The sequence below is a fragment of the Aphelocoma coerulescens genome, chromosome 5 (genome assembly GCF_041296385.1).
Source record: "Aphelocoma coerulescens isolate FSJ_1873_10779 chromosome 5, UR_Acoe_1.0, whole genome shotgun sequence".
Classification (NCBI taxonomy): Eukaryota; Metazoa; Chordata; class Aves; order Passeriformes; family Corvidae; genus Aphelocoma; species Aphelocoma coerulescens.
This window is the reverse complement of record NC_091019.1, coordinates 47,710,773-47,726,048: the sequence shown is the minus strand read 5'-3', so window position 1 is coordinate 47,726,048 and position 15,276 is coordinate 47,710,773. Positions and strand designations below refer to the sequence as shown.

Genomic DNA, 15,276 nt, shown 5'->3' with positions numbered 1-15,276 from the left:
ATGGCATTTTCTAGTCAGTGCATGCAATTCATATTAGAAGTATATGTTTTTTATCCACTGCATATTTGCACATGTATAGTGTGTAATCGAAAACAGTACAGATGAAGCTAGCATTTGAAAACCTCAGAAAACTGAGCTAGAAGTAGCTTGTGAGGCTGGAGCTGGTTAGCAATGTGTTCCTGCATGTATTTTGCCCATTAGAAAACATTTCATCCCTATTCAAAAAAAAAGCAAGCAGTCATCCATTTCCTCTTTCCCATGTTCAAGGCCATTCTTGTGAGGGAAACAATGAAAATGCAGCAGCAATTATGTGCCTAGCAAGGTACTCACATGATACTGCAGCCTGTAATATTAAACAGGGTAGATGATTCTTGCAGACTCCCTTCCCAGCCTTCTTCCAAATTAAGCAGTGAAGTTGACATGTCCCTTCTTCAGGTAGTCTGGGGCTGCAATCATATATATGCAATAGCAGTGCCTTTCTTCTCCTAATGAAAGAACACACCAAAAAAATATTATATCCCTTTTCTTTTTAGGAAGTCTGTATATTCCTGAATCCAACACAGAATTGTTTGCACTCAGTCCAGGGCAAGCTAGTTGTGCATTTATTTGTCATTGGACTTGGCAAAGCCCAATGCTCATGAAGAGAAGAATTTAGTAAAATTCATGATTTAGGCTAGGGAAGAACAAACAAAGGTTTAGTCACTAACATGAATTTTCCACTCTTTAAATATGCTGTATGAGACTATAAATGTCTCAAGAAGCAATAACTTTTCCACAAGTCTCCTTGCATTTGCCCATTAGCTATTACTCTGAAGTACGACTAATCTTTAAGGTCTGATTTTTCATTTAAAAACTGAATACAAATTCTTCAAAATGTTCTAATGAGCTTCCAATTTCATTTTTACATACTTTTACTAGAAATTCAGTATTATATATTATCAATCTCCTTTGACAATTCTTAGCAGTGTTTAAGGCTTGTTAAAGAAAGCTTACTATGCTAAACAAGAAAGTTAACAAAATCTGCCATATAAACAAGTGTGAAGGACAACAGCACTTTGCAGTGAAGATTATCACTCATTGGGAATAATCCTTTACCATGGAGATAAGAAATTCACCTTTACAGTATCGAACAAATTTGTGAAACTCTCACATACTCCTGTTACTCATATAATGACACACTCATCCTTCACTTCTCTGAACAAAAATGACCCTTCAAACAGACAACCCCCTTTGTTTTGTTTCCAGGCATCAGTAACACAAAACTTCCTCTCACTAGAAGATACTGGCCATGCCAGCCTTGATCCAACAGCAAACTGTATTGCTCTCCTTAAAGCACCCCTAAACCATCAGTACAAATTTAATGCATCTTGTCACAGAATTAAGTGGTTGAAGGTTTCAGAATCTGTTAAAACCTGTTTACAGGTCTAGATTTGACAGCACATTCATGCAAATCCAAACTGCTCTATAACCATTTTCTGAGTGATGTAGAACCAATGAAATATGCTTCATTAGCAGCCACTCTCACCTCAAAGAAACACAAGGTTGGGAATGGCTCTGCGACCTTTCATTGCAATTGGCATTTTGCTTATGAAGAGAATAAGGAGTGAAGCAGAAGTTGACCTTTCTGTTTGGCATTAAGTTCTCGGCTGGGCTTTCTGCTAAATGGCATTTTGATGGTTGATGCAATACTGTTACCAGCCAACTAGTTGTGGTTCTACTTAAGCCACCTCTTTCATACAGGTCACTGAAAGGTTGTCATGTAGCAACGTTTGGTTACAAAAGTGGATTCAGAGGCATAGAGAGTCAGGGTCTGAAGAACTTCATATCCAATTTCCAAACTAGTGGGCTCACTGGGGCACAATATGTTTCACATATGGCAGATACGTGATATAGCAGAAAGCAAAAAAATGCAGCAAGTGATGAATCTTAGCAAAAACACAGAAGTGCTAGTTTTAATAAACCTGACTGTTTTACCAAAGCTGGAAATGGGAAAGAAACTCTCTGTGACAAATTTAATGGGACTACATTTCAGTCCTTACAAACTACTTCAATAAGGTAATTTTACAGGCTACTTTGTCTTTTCATCTTTGTGACTCTGAACGAATTATGGCAGGCCGCATGAGAGAAAAGGAATTTTGTGATCCCTTTTCTAATAGAACACATCACCTGAAAATATCACCTTTGAGTTCTGTTTAGCAATTGAAGGTGTGGATAAACCACCCACAGAAGAGCTCACCTAACCCAGTATGAAGGTAAGAAAACTGCTCCTTACAATCAGGTTTCAAGGAAACATTAAGAAACTTCAATAAATTTATTAAGTGAAAAAACACGCTTTAGTATATGACATTAACCCTGCTACTTCAGGGTTTGTGAAATCGTCAGTCTTTTTCACACATCCTAAACTAACACATGTTAAAGATAAACCAAGAGACAAACTTCATGTTCCTGAATCTCTGGCAAAGCTCCCATCAAATGAGAAATGCATGCAAGATTCTGGCTTTATAGGTCTCAGTACGTTAAACTAAATATTTGGCCCTGTGATAGCTGAAGTCTCTATTTTTGCACCAAAAGGGTAGTTTGATAAGTTTTTCTCCCTTTTAGAAAGGCTACGAGCTTTGAATGAGTATACTTCAAGTTGATTAACTATTAGGAGCCCAAAAGCCAGCATAATACCAGGAAGAATATATTTTTCTTAGGCAAACCTCTCTCTTATGACGCCCACATTTGCTTTTGTTTTCACACTTTTCAAGAATGGCCTTGAAAGCTCTCTCAAGTGTCTCTGAGGCAAAATGACACATTTGTCTGAAATTCCTTAAACTCTAATTTGAAGAGCTGACTGCTCCTTTGGGGCTAGCAGAATCATTCTTCATTTCAGTGTATGAACTGATTATTACTACAAATACCAGCACGCCTTGAAAGAAGACAGCAAAGGGAATGGTTGAGTACAACACAAAGAGAAGCAACAGGATGCACAGAGGTGATGCAGGGCTTAGTGTGAATCAGCAACTGAAAAACAGATACAACACACTATTTGAAAAACAATTTAAAAAAATATATGTGGCAGAATTCAGGTTTTATCTTTCTTATCTTTTCATGGCTGCTTCTCATTACTTGAGTTACCATGACTTCAATATGAAGCAATGAAAGCCAAGTTGAAAAATAGCAGGTGTTTCCTCACAGAAAGGAGGACAAAGTGTGAAAGAAAAACCAAAAATCACATTGAATACAGTTATGTCCAAGCAACCCTCACAGTAATTACTGGACTTTATCTATATAATACTCTAAATTCTGAAGGAAAATCCCTATTCTGTAAGAGGACTGTTGAGCAAATAATACAGGGAACTCTATACAAGGAACTATGTGGTGAAAAGTCATCTTAAATACAAACAGATGATGCTCAGCAAGAAGAACACACTTTTGCATTATCTGACTAATTCCAGACTGACAAATAAGAATTGTGGGAAGGAACAAATCAGGAATACAGGAATCACCTGTACTGTTACAGTGACTTGGAACACAGCTTGTGAGCTATCGCAGGCCAAATTTCAGATAAACTGGTGCAGATGAAACATCACCCTTTTCACATGCTGCCAGTGGCATGGTACTGCAGCAGTTCTGGGGAGGGTCTCAGCCTCCGTACACATGCATAACCACATCTTAATACACTCTGCACTCCGCAACGCAGAAGCTGCAAAGAAAGAGCAGATCATGTCCAAAAAAGCAGCATTGCTTTGTGCTCTGAAGGTGACCACACCTCAGAAAGTGCAGCAGCACGACCAGCAGGGCCCAGTCTCCCAGTACCAAACAGGGTGAACTGAGCAGGGGTGGTAACAAAAGCAGGGACCAACTCCAGCATCAGGAGTCCAACAACCATCAGACATAGACAAGATAGTGAGTCAAAGCCAAGATCAATCCAGAAAATTAGAACAACAATTTGGGAATAGCAGGGAACATGATCAAAGATAGGCACACCTACAGCATAGGTCCAACAAGGACTAGCTGCCAGGGCCTGAGTCCCTGGTACAAGGCCCAGAAGGCATGTCTGGGTAGGGGAGCGAGTTGCCCCTGGTGAGGCTGATCCTGACACTTCTTTCTCTCAAAGCACTGGGGGCAAGAGAGAAACCTTACGATACAAAAACAGCCAAAGGGAAATGAAAGATAATCTTCATGGACATCTAAAAGAAAGTAGTGCAGGACCAGTGAACCTTTTAACATAAATGAGGTGATACAAAGAACATGCTTGGACACAGGATTGCAAATACTGGTCCAGTGTTGTTCAGCACAGTTGTCTTTCTCATGGCAAATTGACACTCATAACTGTTATGAATGGATGTGTGGGTTTAATTAAGTCCCTGCCTTTTGCCCAGGCCTCTGGCAGCAGGCAGTAGCTTTATTGAGGTGGCCAGCACCCCACAACCCACCCTCATTGCAAGTTCTTTAATAATGGCTGATTCAGTCTCTTATAGAATGAATTATTTTTAAAAGATACAAAACTAACAGACATAAGACTTAGACTATTTCTACACAGGGATAAGGCAAAAGGGGATACTAGTATTATACACATGGGGTTAAAGGTACCATTAAATTTACAGCTTAGCGAAGAAATAGTATAACTTAGGATCCAATGTTTCTTACCATCCTGATGGAGCTCACATTGAAATCTTTTCCCTCAATTCCCAGCAAAGTAACCACAGTCTGCTTCCAGACTCCAAGAAGAAGTCCCTCGCACCTTCTCTGGGTGTGTGTAGAAGACTTCTGCCTCTGTGGTAATTGGTGTGGGCTTTTATAGACATAAGAACCATGTCTTTTGGTCAAGAATGTCTATTTTTCTTTCATCTCTTCCCACATTTGCTTCCAGAATAAGATGTTGATTCTTAGCTGGGGCCTCAGCCCTTTCAGCGCCAGAGATGACCCCATGCTGGGCCTGTGACCCGCCTGGATTATCTCTTGCATGTGCACCTGTGGTAGAGAGGGGGTAGACATGTCGTGCCACAATTACCCATGATTCAGATGAGATAGTCTGGGTCTTTAATTTAAGGTGTGCCTCTTCTTCCTCTCTGACTATATCTAGTCCAAGGAGGCAGACATCACTAAAGAAGGCCATTTTCCAATGCTTCCCTCTTACTTTTTTTGTTACCAGGTCAATGGTAGATTCCAGAGCAGAAGGCAACTGTAGTGAACTCTTGTGACTCCTGCATTTGACTTTAAGAAATAGGAAGGAGAGTGGGCACACATACATATTTTCAGACCAGGGGACACTATGGATCCTTGGACAGGGGCATCATGTACACAAAAATTCAGAACTGATTATCACAACATCCAGTCTGTCCCTCACAGTTATTTCCCCTTGAAGCCAGGCTGCTGAGCTTCCTCTCAGACCCTTCAGGACTGCAGGGACTACATGGAGCAGCAGTTACTGGCAACAGACACATCATTTAGGACCATACTTGTTATCTGGCATGAAGCATGGTGGGGATACTCAAAGCTCACACAGCCTGATACACGCTGGTAGGAAGAAGATCCACCTCTGGCCTCATAAATGAAAAATATACCAGTTGTGTAGCATGCTGACAGCATATCCAACTTGCATGTGTCCTGGGGACACCACCACAGACCTCCTCTCTCTGCTTTTATCTCTTAAACACCATGAATTTGGCCATGGGCATATGATCTGATTAATTGCCTCAAAGATTCTCTCCATTTTTTGTAAAAATTAGCAGTATTTTTAATTTTTCAACTGAAATTTTAATAAACATTTAAGTTTTGACACTAACAAACATCACAAGTATTAATAAGCATCACATTACTGATTTTTTAATTTCTAGTACTTTAATATGAAATCTCAAAGACTGGAACATGTTGATGAACTGGCCTTTGCCAGAGGAAGTATCCACTGAGTTCAGTATAACACAGACATACCTCAAGATGGCCATCACATTTCCCTTTCCCAGGCTGTCACATAAAAAAAAGTTTATTCAGAAGAAAAAACAATTCCTTGGCCTCTGGCCCTCATTGCTGAGTCAGAAGTAACAGATATTATGTTATTGCCTGGTGAGCTGATAAAAATTAGAGTAAGTGTTGTCATTGCACCCCAAATCTGAAAAAAACACAGTGAAGACAGCACGCTTCCTTTCTTCCAAGGATGGCAAAAGTGAGACAATGCAATATATATGGATAAATAGTGGATAACTGTCCCATAAAATGTTTTTTCCTTTGGATTCAGTCAGTCAGGTTTTGTTTATTTTTTTTTTGTTATTGACTGGAACAATAAAGAAGGTAGAATATATAATATGAGCCTGACGGGTCCAATAGTAAACCCACAGTCATTAATGATCTGTTCTGGTTCTAGCAATGAGACCCTGACAGCTGTCAGGTTTCAGATACATCAGAATGCCTATCATGAAACATTGTGAGAATATCTGAGGCCTGTTATCATTCTTAGTGTTGCATATGCCTGGCCTTGGGAAGTCTGACAAGCCCTTTGGAATTACACATCATGGATTAATTAAAAAATTTTTATAGACAGGGAAAGATCATCTTGTGAGATTTGTATCCTTCCTGGATGTGGAGCCCCCAGCTTTATGGTGATCATGTGTCTGCAGACTCTTCCTGTGGGACACTGAGACTATCTGCAGGATCCAAATAAGGATGTTATCTATTCATCTGGTTGGAATGCAGTATGAGAGCACAAGGAGTACATAAACAAGTATCACAGGACCTGATTCTGCAAAATCTTCCGTATCTGTATAAAGATGCAAGTATTATAAATTTCAGTTTATTTCAGAAATGCTCAGACACCAGACTCCCATCGCATGCAGAACATAGAAGGATAAGCACAGTGGAAGTAAACAGATTCTGAAATTCACACTTCAGGAAATTATGGAGTAGACCTTGAAGCAAGCACATGCATATTTTTTGAACAGCTAGGGAAAAAAAGCAGAACTGGGCTTCAGAATGAGGTAACAGTAGGAGCATTTTTCCTTGGAACATATTTTGGGTTCATTTGGGACTGGCAAAGAGATACAGTAATTCAAATCCCAGCCAAGCCATCATATCAATCAAGGGCCAAATTCTAAACTTCATTCTTAATTCCTGCCTCAATGACGGTTGAGCGATAAAGAAGAATGTGATATACTGTAACTATGTTAAAAACGCATACTCTAAGAAGTAGAGTTTCTCCTAGGACAGAGTCAACCAACAGTTTCCTCTCATCACTGGTCTCTCTGTATTTTGATAGTGACAGGCATTGCAGACTGTACTCCCAGCTTCCAATATCCTTCAGATTTTTTTCCTTTTTGTCAATTCACTTCCACTGCTGCCACAATCATACTAAGGAAGTTGTTAGGCTGTTATGAACTGATTCTTGCGACTACTCTGTTCATTGTCTTCTAGGTCCCAAAACACAGAAAAGCAAGTCCTTCTACCATGCTAAGGTAGCAGTGAACTGATACAGACAACAAAATCAGGAAGGACAAACCTGAATGTCCAATCTGGAGAAGCAATCTATCTGAAGGACTTGCTACAGAACTGTTTACTGCATTGGTGGAACAAGCTATTAGTGGGGCAGGGTTCCTGGCACAGTCTCAAATCCACTTAAGCTCATAATGAGGGTCACTTTTAATGTTCACTGCGTACACTGCATACCCATAAGAGCTGCCAAGGAAATGGAGATAATTTCAGTCACAAGGTTCTCAAAATTCTCCTTGCTATTGTGAATCTGTCCGTGATGAAGTCCATGATGAAAAGACTAAACTCCAAGTTTTTCCAAAAGTTAGCACGATATTGATGTTTTGTAAAGAAAACATGGAAAATACCTATTTTAAAATAATTTATTGAGATGGGTATCTGTTTTCTCAATGCTGTCCTATCAACCAAAATGTTGCAGCAGTAGGTTGGTAATTGAAGACTTGAAGGTGCCCTGTGTACAGTACCTTGTGCCATATAATTATGGTCAGTATCCCTGGCTTATCATAAGCCCCAATTTAATGTCAGCAACAAAAGGTATTAAAAAAAAATAGGAAATCCTAAGAAAAAGTGGAACTTCAGCTGATCAAATGGAGTAATATTTAAAAATTAAAGACTCTTTCTACTGGAAAAAAGCCAAACTAGATTATCAAAATTTGAAAATAATAGTCTAAGTGACTGTATGTACCCTAAGGGAAAAAAAATTTAATGTATAAGATTTTAACTTTGTGGCTAACTTAGGCTATAGCAAATCACTTCTGTTCATGTGGGAAATACCAGAGCATATGATAAAATTATTAATGTGTTTGTTTACAATATATATGTGAAAGATAAATTATGTATGCTTGTTTGTATGAAAAGAAGTAACACAAATCTTTGTTTGAAACAAATTATGCAAGCTACAAGGTGCCTTAGCAAATGTATTTATGAAAATGCCTTTAAATATAAATGGATTAATGAACACTCTTCAAAGATAAACCGAATTACAAAAAAGATGTATTTTGAGGATCTTCTCAGAAAGCATTGAGAAATGGGGTTCTGGATGTTACAGTTAGAATGTTCCCACAGGACACATGAAAGAATATATTCTTTGGTACCAAAAACACAGCTAACACTTTACAGAGCACATAACAAAATTAGTTTTCTTTTCAGTCATGTAAACAGAAAGAATGTTATTTAGTGTCAAAACGCTATGGTGAAGTCTTGTCTCCAAAACTTCAATTGACTTGTAGTTGAATAAGATTTCACCTCCCTGAGTGTCCTGGGGTTGCAATGGTCAGATACTTGGTGAGGCAGAATGAGACTGGAAGAGCTCTTTTTGAAATGAGACAAGAAGAATATAAAGATTGTGTGGCAAATTACAAGACAAGACAAAGGTCCATCTAACATTACCAAATCAAATAGATCCCAGTGCTATGTTAAAAAACACAGACTAGCAAGTCTAAATAGGAAATGTCTCAGCCTAGGAACCTCCTTGAAGAAAAGAAGGTAGGATGAGTAAGAAGTGAGGTGGATAAGAATGTGGAAGGAAAGCAAACAGATGGGAGTTGGAGAGAATCACTGAATAGGTTGCATTGGACAGGACCTTAAATATCATCTTGTTCCCTGAATGTCTCCTGTAACAGTGACCCAGAACAGAATAATCCTCATCACTTCATTTTAGAAGATTTCTGTAGGAAACTGCTGTCGCCAGTAACTGGACTAAGATATGCAAGCCTGGCCCTCTCCTCTCGAGAAGGGAAACAGGTAAAATGGCACTGATATCCACCTGTTCTACACACAAGTGTAGAACTGCAAACATAATTCCTTCTTGCAATTACAGCAGCTGTGGGCCTGCTACCTTTGCATTCAACTTGGAAGTATCATATACACATGCTGAATTCAAATTGGCCTTCTCTGCTCATTTAATTACTTCATTTAGAGAGAAATGGCTTGAAATGGATGAGAATATGTTCTTTCTACCACCACAAAATCTCTCACAGCTAGTTCATCAGCTGCTTGCCTTAAGAGTAAGAAAGATAAGTTCAAGTCTATTTAAGCAAAAGCAAGACAAAACTTGATTTCCTTGGGCTGGGCTAGTGCTAGTACCTTTGCAGCAGATCTGCTGTGTGAACTTTCTTCTCAAATGTCCTGTGCAGACTCCAGTACTTAAGATTATATATGCTTATATAAGCCATGCTGTAATACAGGAGCACAACCTTTAACCTGAAGAAACCCAAAGAAGGAACAGATATAAAGAAAAGTGTAAGATCATGTCATCACTGGGATGCCTCATGATATGAATTCTGTAAAAGCATAGATATTTTCATTAAATCTACAAAGAATTAGTCACACTTAAGATTAGGTAGTTCACTGATATCTCTGACACTTAAATTTTGCGCTGTTAACCAACACTGCCAGACAATGCATTCCTGAATCAGCCTTTCTTCAGACTACTCATGCACCAGAGACTATAGCCCCATGGACTGAAATGGGATTTGAGAGGTTAATTCTTGTGAGCATTTCTGAAAATCAACCCATCAGTTTTGCAAACTCTGGACTGAGTGTTTCTGCTGTAATTTTTTTAGTAGGTAATGTTGGATCAGAACAACTTCTTATCCATCAAATCAAGAGCACCGTTATATGAGCATCCACTCCATTTCTGCCTCCATATAACAAGAAAAAAAAGCAGCAATCATAATTAGTTAAATTAAAATAGCAAGACATACACAACCATCCCTTTTTAGACCAAACCAGCTCCTAAAATGACAACTGATGCAAAAATAATTACAGCAAGACAGATTGGGGGGAAGGAAAAGGAGGAATAATGTATTTAGAATTTGAAGAGAAGTAATTAGTTTTGGCAGGTTATTTATTTATATAAATTGAAAAATTAGCTGTAGCAGATGCAGGCAGCAGATACAAATTTTTCTCTATACTCACGTCAGAAGAAGATGAAAAAAGTTATGGCTAAATAGCCCACTGGATTTCAAAGTATATGTACTTCCTCAGAGAATATGTAAGAGTGTTTTCCATAATGAAATATCCCTGGTCAACAAAAGATATACCAAAATACATCCTTGTTGTCTCTTGGAGGGGTTTAGGATGGGTTTTGGGGGGTTTGTTTATTTGGTTTTTTTACAAGGGACACTTGCTTCAATTTCGTTTTTTGTAGCAGTTTTTCAGTTCTTGAATTACCACTGCAGTGTACATTGTCTTCTCAAAATTTCTTACAGTTCAGAAAATAAACTGAAGTGTGACTCAGTAATATAGCTCTGTGAATGGATTAGTATGCTGTCTGGAGAAAAAATAGATGGGTATAAGGCACTTTGTTTTATGTTTTAATGATGCTATAGTCTTATTCTTATGCCTCCCACCCCCTTTGATTAATGTGTCCTCTGGAGACAACGTTGATGCCAAAATGAGAAAAGCATTTAACTTCTTGGTGTCAGGTGCTATTCTCTGCATGTTTACAGAGGCACAGTATATTTTTAGCTAGCATTAATAAGCAGAACTGGAGAGGCTGCTGTTAAACCAACACACAATCATTTTGTGGTAAGTTACCATTCCCCAGTTTCATAGAATCACAGAATACGCTAAGTTGGAAGGGACCTATCAGGATCATCAATTCCAACTGCTGGCCGTGTACAGGACACCCAAGAGTCACACCGTGTACCTGAGAGCATTGTCCAAGAGCTTCTTGAACTCTGTCAGGCTTGGTGCTGTGACTTCTTCCCTGGGGAGCCTGTTCCAGTGCCCAACCACCCTCTGGGTGAAGAACCTTTTCCTGATATGCAGCCTAAACCTCCCCTACTCAGCTTCAGCCCATAACCTCAGACACTGTCAGTGGTCACCAAAGAGAAGAGATCAATGTCTTCCACTCTTCTCCTCATGAGGAAGTTGTATCTGCAATGAGGTCTCCCTTCAGTCTCCTCCTTTCCAGGCTGAACAGACCAAGTGACCTCAGCTGCTCTTCATACGGCTTCCCCTCAAGGCCCTTCACCATCTTCATGGCCCTCCTCTGGATGCTCTCTAATAGCATAATGTCTTTTTTATATTGTGGTGCCCAAAACTGCACACAGGACTCAAGGTGAGGCTGCACCAGTGGAAAGTAGTCCTTCAACCTTTCTTGCCATCTTTCTTTCCCTGTATCTATGTGAAGACCTATGCACACCACCACAATCAGAAGGCATTTTAACCCTCTGTGCAGAGGTTAAGGCACAATCTCCTTTGACAGAGGTAGGATCAAATACCAAGAACAATTCTGGCCCTTTTTTCAACATGCTGTCCCTTCGTCCTCAGACTCCCCAGTGTGACTATCCATTAAACTTCAAATTTAGTTTTGAGTAGCAGTCTTCTAGTTCATCCAGATTTAAAAATATTAAAACAGAACTATTTAAGTAGTACCTTCAAATAGACTCAGGGACTTAAGTTCTGCTTTCAGCACCACAGTCTGGTAGGTGATACAGCATGTCACCCCAGCACCTCCATTTCCTGATTTTCAGATTTACAAAACATGCATGCTCCAAGGCATGCTTAACATCTGTTCTCCTGAAGGAGATGAAGAGCCCAAAGGCAAAGCTCTAAATACAAGGTAACAAAAAAAAGAGTAGTTATTACTGCTATTCACATTCACTGCCTTTGACCTGGAAAGCCTTTCAACCTTTAAAGCACACTGGAGTTGCATTTCAAGTCATTGCAGTCCACTCTTTCTGCTCAAAAGCACAAAATAACAGGCAGCAGAAGGACTATAAATTGCTTTATGGATGCTATAAATACAAATAATCCTCACCCATAAAGTTACATTGGCATTACAAAGATCTAGTCATTTATTTAATGCATGGCACAGCCACACTGCAGCACTTGAGGAGGCGGGTGATCATGCTGTCACAAGGATTCCATCTTTAGCATGTGAAATGTTCCTCTGACTCACATAACATAAGAGCAAAACATCCTGGGAATGCAAGCACCAGCAGTCCACAATAGCCTTAGCAAAAAGAAGCAATAAAGAGTGCTCCTAAGTGTCAGCACTGAACCTGGACAGCTGCATCCTGTGATTTATATACTATCACACATAACTTCTGAAATCCGTATTTAACTGACTTTGTGTTATCCACCATTTTGACTGCGTCTCCACTCCTGTCTACATAGTATGTAATCAGATAAAAGTCAAACAAGGCTTCTGAAAAAGCTACTCCTAGAATTCATATAACATGCTAATAACTTAGATGATTCCTGTGGAAACTAAGTTAAGTCATTATCAAGGTTTTTGGGTAGTTTATATTAATACTATTAATAAATGTAAGTATTAATATATAACTGTAAGTTATATTAATACAAAGAGCTGCACATATATGTACAGCAATTCTCCTAGGACTCAGAAGTGATATATTTTAATGTTTGCTAGTGTATATTAATTTTTTTGCTTTATTGATAAATTAACAATCTTGAAAGTCCTTAAAACCTATTATGACCAAAAATTGCCCACATCTGAAAGGACACTTTCATCCTGTAACATCATATTCACAGCCTTCGTAGTGCACACAGCAACTGGTACACCAGAGAAGGCCAATAAGCAAGTGCTTAAATCAACATCTTCCCTGCTTGCTTTTATGAACAATCAAGACAGTCAAACATGGAGCTTTGAAAAGAGGAAATAATATTCCCATTGAAACTTACCAGTCCTTAGCCCATACATTCAGTAACTTTGTTTTAGGGGATCTTTAGACATGTCTTTTTTGATTTTTTACAACATTAGAAGTTATATTTAGCCTCCAGGGAACCTAAATTAGGCAACAATTAAAAACATTCTGACATTTACTTTTACAATTGCCAAAAATAAGCAATGAGAGTACTACCCAGAATAATTCAGAGTGAATCATTTGGGCTCCCAAAATTATGAAATGCCTGACTAACTACATAGCCCCACTTCGAATGAATAAACAACATTTAAAGCGGTAGCACAAGGAAGACAGACTGGGATATAAAGTGCACCCTAAATTCTTGTTTAGGATAGTCCTGTGGCTGATGAATTTACTATCTAGAAGGTGAGCATGGACAGTAAGTGGCATTCAGGTGTCTAAGGCATTTCATGGCTCTTGCCTCTGAATTGCTAGAGTCCTCATTCAATATTCAGTGCTATTCAAATATGCAGTTATGAATATTCTCCTAGCACAATTTCCACAGTCCTTCCCTGCAACCTTTCATTTAACAATTCTTCTGTGAAATTACTGAGAGTCTTCAATCAAGGCATTCTGAAAGTAAAATAAACCAAATTTTCATTAATCGGATAAAAGTAATTTGCTTGAATGACCTAGAAAGACAGGACCAGTTCCTCAGGTAGAATTTAGCTGCCATAATCAAGAAACTATGCACTATTTTTCCTGCTGTCTCCTCTCTCTTTTGCCCATCACCTCCCAGTATCTTCAAAGTTTTACAAAGAAAACTCCTAGCATATACTGCAGTGTTCTAAATGAGGCAGAACCCTTACTACCAAAAAAAGTGTTAAGAATCTTTTCTCTGGTACTGACATGCATCTAACTAAAGGAAATGAATGGCATGGGCAGCTTTCACTGTCTCACCTCCCAGTTGCTACTGACTGCCAGGCTGCCATGAATAAACGCTTTAAAGTTGCTTCAAGTGTTTGCATCAAGTGTTTGCATCCGGACACGACACTGACTGCAGCATTTCAAAGTCACAGTCATAGATGAAGTTCTGATCATCTCTCACAGGTATACTTTCACTGCAGACAGAATTTAGCTGCAAATTTCTATGCAGAATCTGTAGAAGATATGCAAATGTTTCCAAAGATTTTCTCAGAAAGCCAAACATTCATTTCTGTGTTCAAAGCAGGATGGCATTTAAAACAACTAAACTACATTTTCTCTATTGTCATTGTCAAGAAACAAAGAGCCATCTAGGACTGTATATTCAAAAACTTATGAATGTATCTGCATCAAGCTGACATTCAGCATGGAAACAGTTCAGGCCACATCATTAAGTCTGACAACCGAAAACCTGTGTCTTTTAAAGGAATTGACCTTTAAATAATAGATGATCCTCAATCTTGCAGCTGCTACAATTGGCAGCCCAATCAGACCCACCTACAATACCTGGAGTGCTAAGGATAAATTGTTCTCTATATGTTTATGCTTTAAACTCTTATCACCTGAACAGAGCATTGAATATTTAAAAAAAAAAAAAAAAAAAAAAAAAATTAAGCAAACCTGAACATTATACATTAGGAAGGAAGTGAAATAGGAATCTGAGACGTGAAGCTCGTATGTCCCACATACACTATTGCAAAAGGTCAATTTGTCTCCAGGCTACCTGTATCAGCCTTTATATAAGAAGTCTGATGACTTGATGAGCAGTAACATGCTGTTGTCTGCATATTCTTGCCACTGCAAAGGGTGATGCCATACTTTTTATCCCACTTTTTAACAATTACACAGAGGAAGAGAGCTTTCCTGGAGTGCTTTCCACTACATTTGGATCAGTTCTGAGGCAATTTTTAAATTGCTATCTGCTGACTTTTTTCCATCTCAAGAGAACATTACTTTAATGTGCCCTTCTAGAGAGATCATTTGGATAAAATAATTAAATACAAGTTGGTTAGAAAAGGTTTTTTAAAGGGCTGAAAATTCAAATCAGGACTTACATACCGGCCCTGTCAAGATCCAGATTCACTGAGTGTTGCTGAGTCAGAGATGCATAAAGCAGTTCTTATGATGAAAGGCCAGCCAGTAGCACCAGCTCACCTGCTAAGGGAGGAACACAGTTGCCGAGAAGCAAAATATGGCTGTAGGGGACCATGAAACAGGGAGAGCTGGT

The 15,276-nt window shown here is 38.9% G+C and overlaps 1 long non-coding RNA gene across 1 annotated transcript in view; it reads right to left on the bottom strand.

Moving 5' to 3' along the window:
• Positions 1–368: 368 nt before the first annotated feature.
• LOC138111746 (uncharacterized) overlaps positions 369–15,276 on the bottom strand; it is a 44,096-nt gene continuing 29,188 nt past the window's right edge. The window contains exon 6 of the long non-coding RNA XR_011151435.1: positions 369–485. This is a non-coding gene — a long non-coding RNA (uncharacterized lncRNA). The remainder of the gene's footprint in view (positions 486–15,276) is intronic.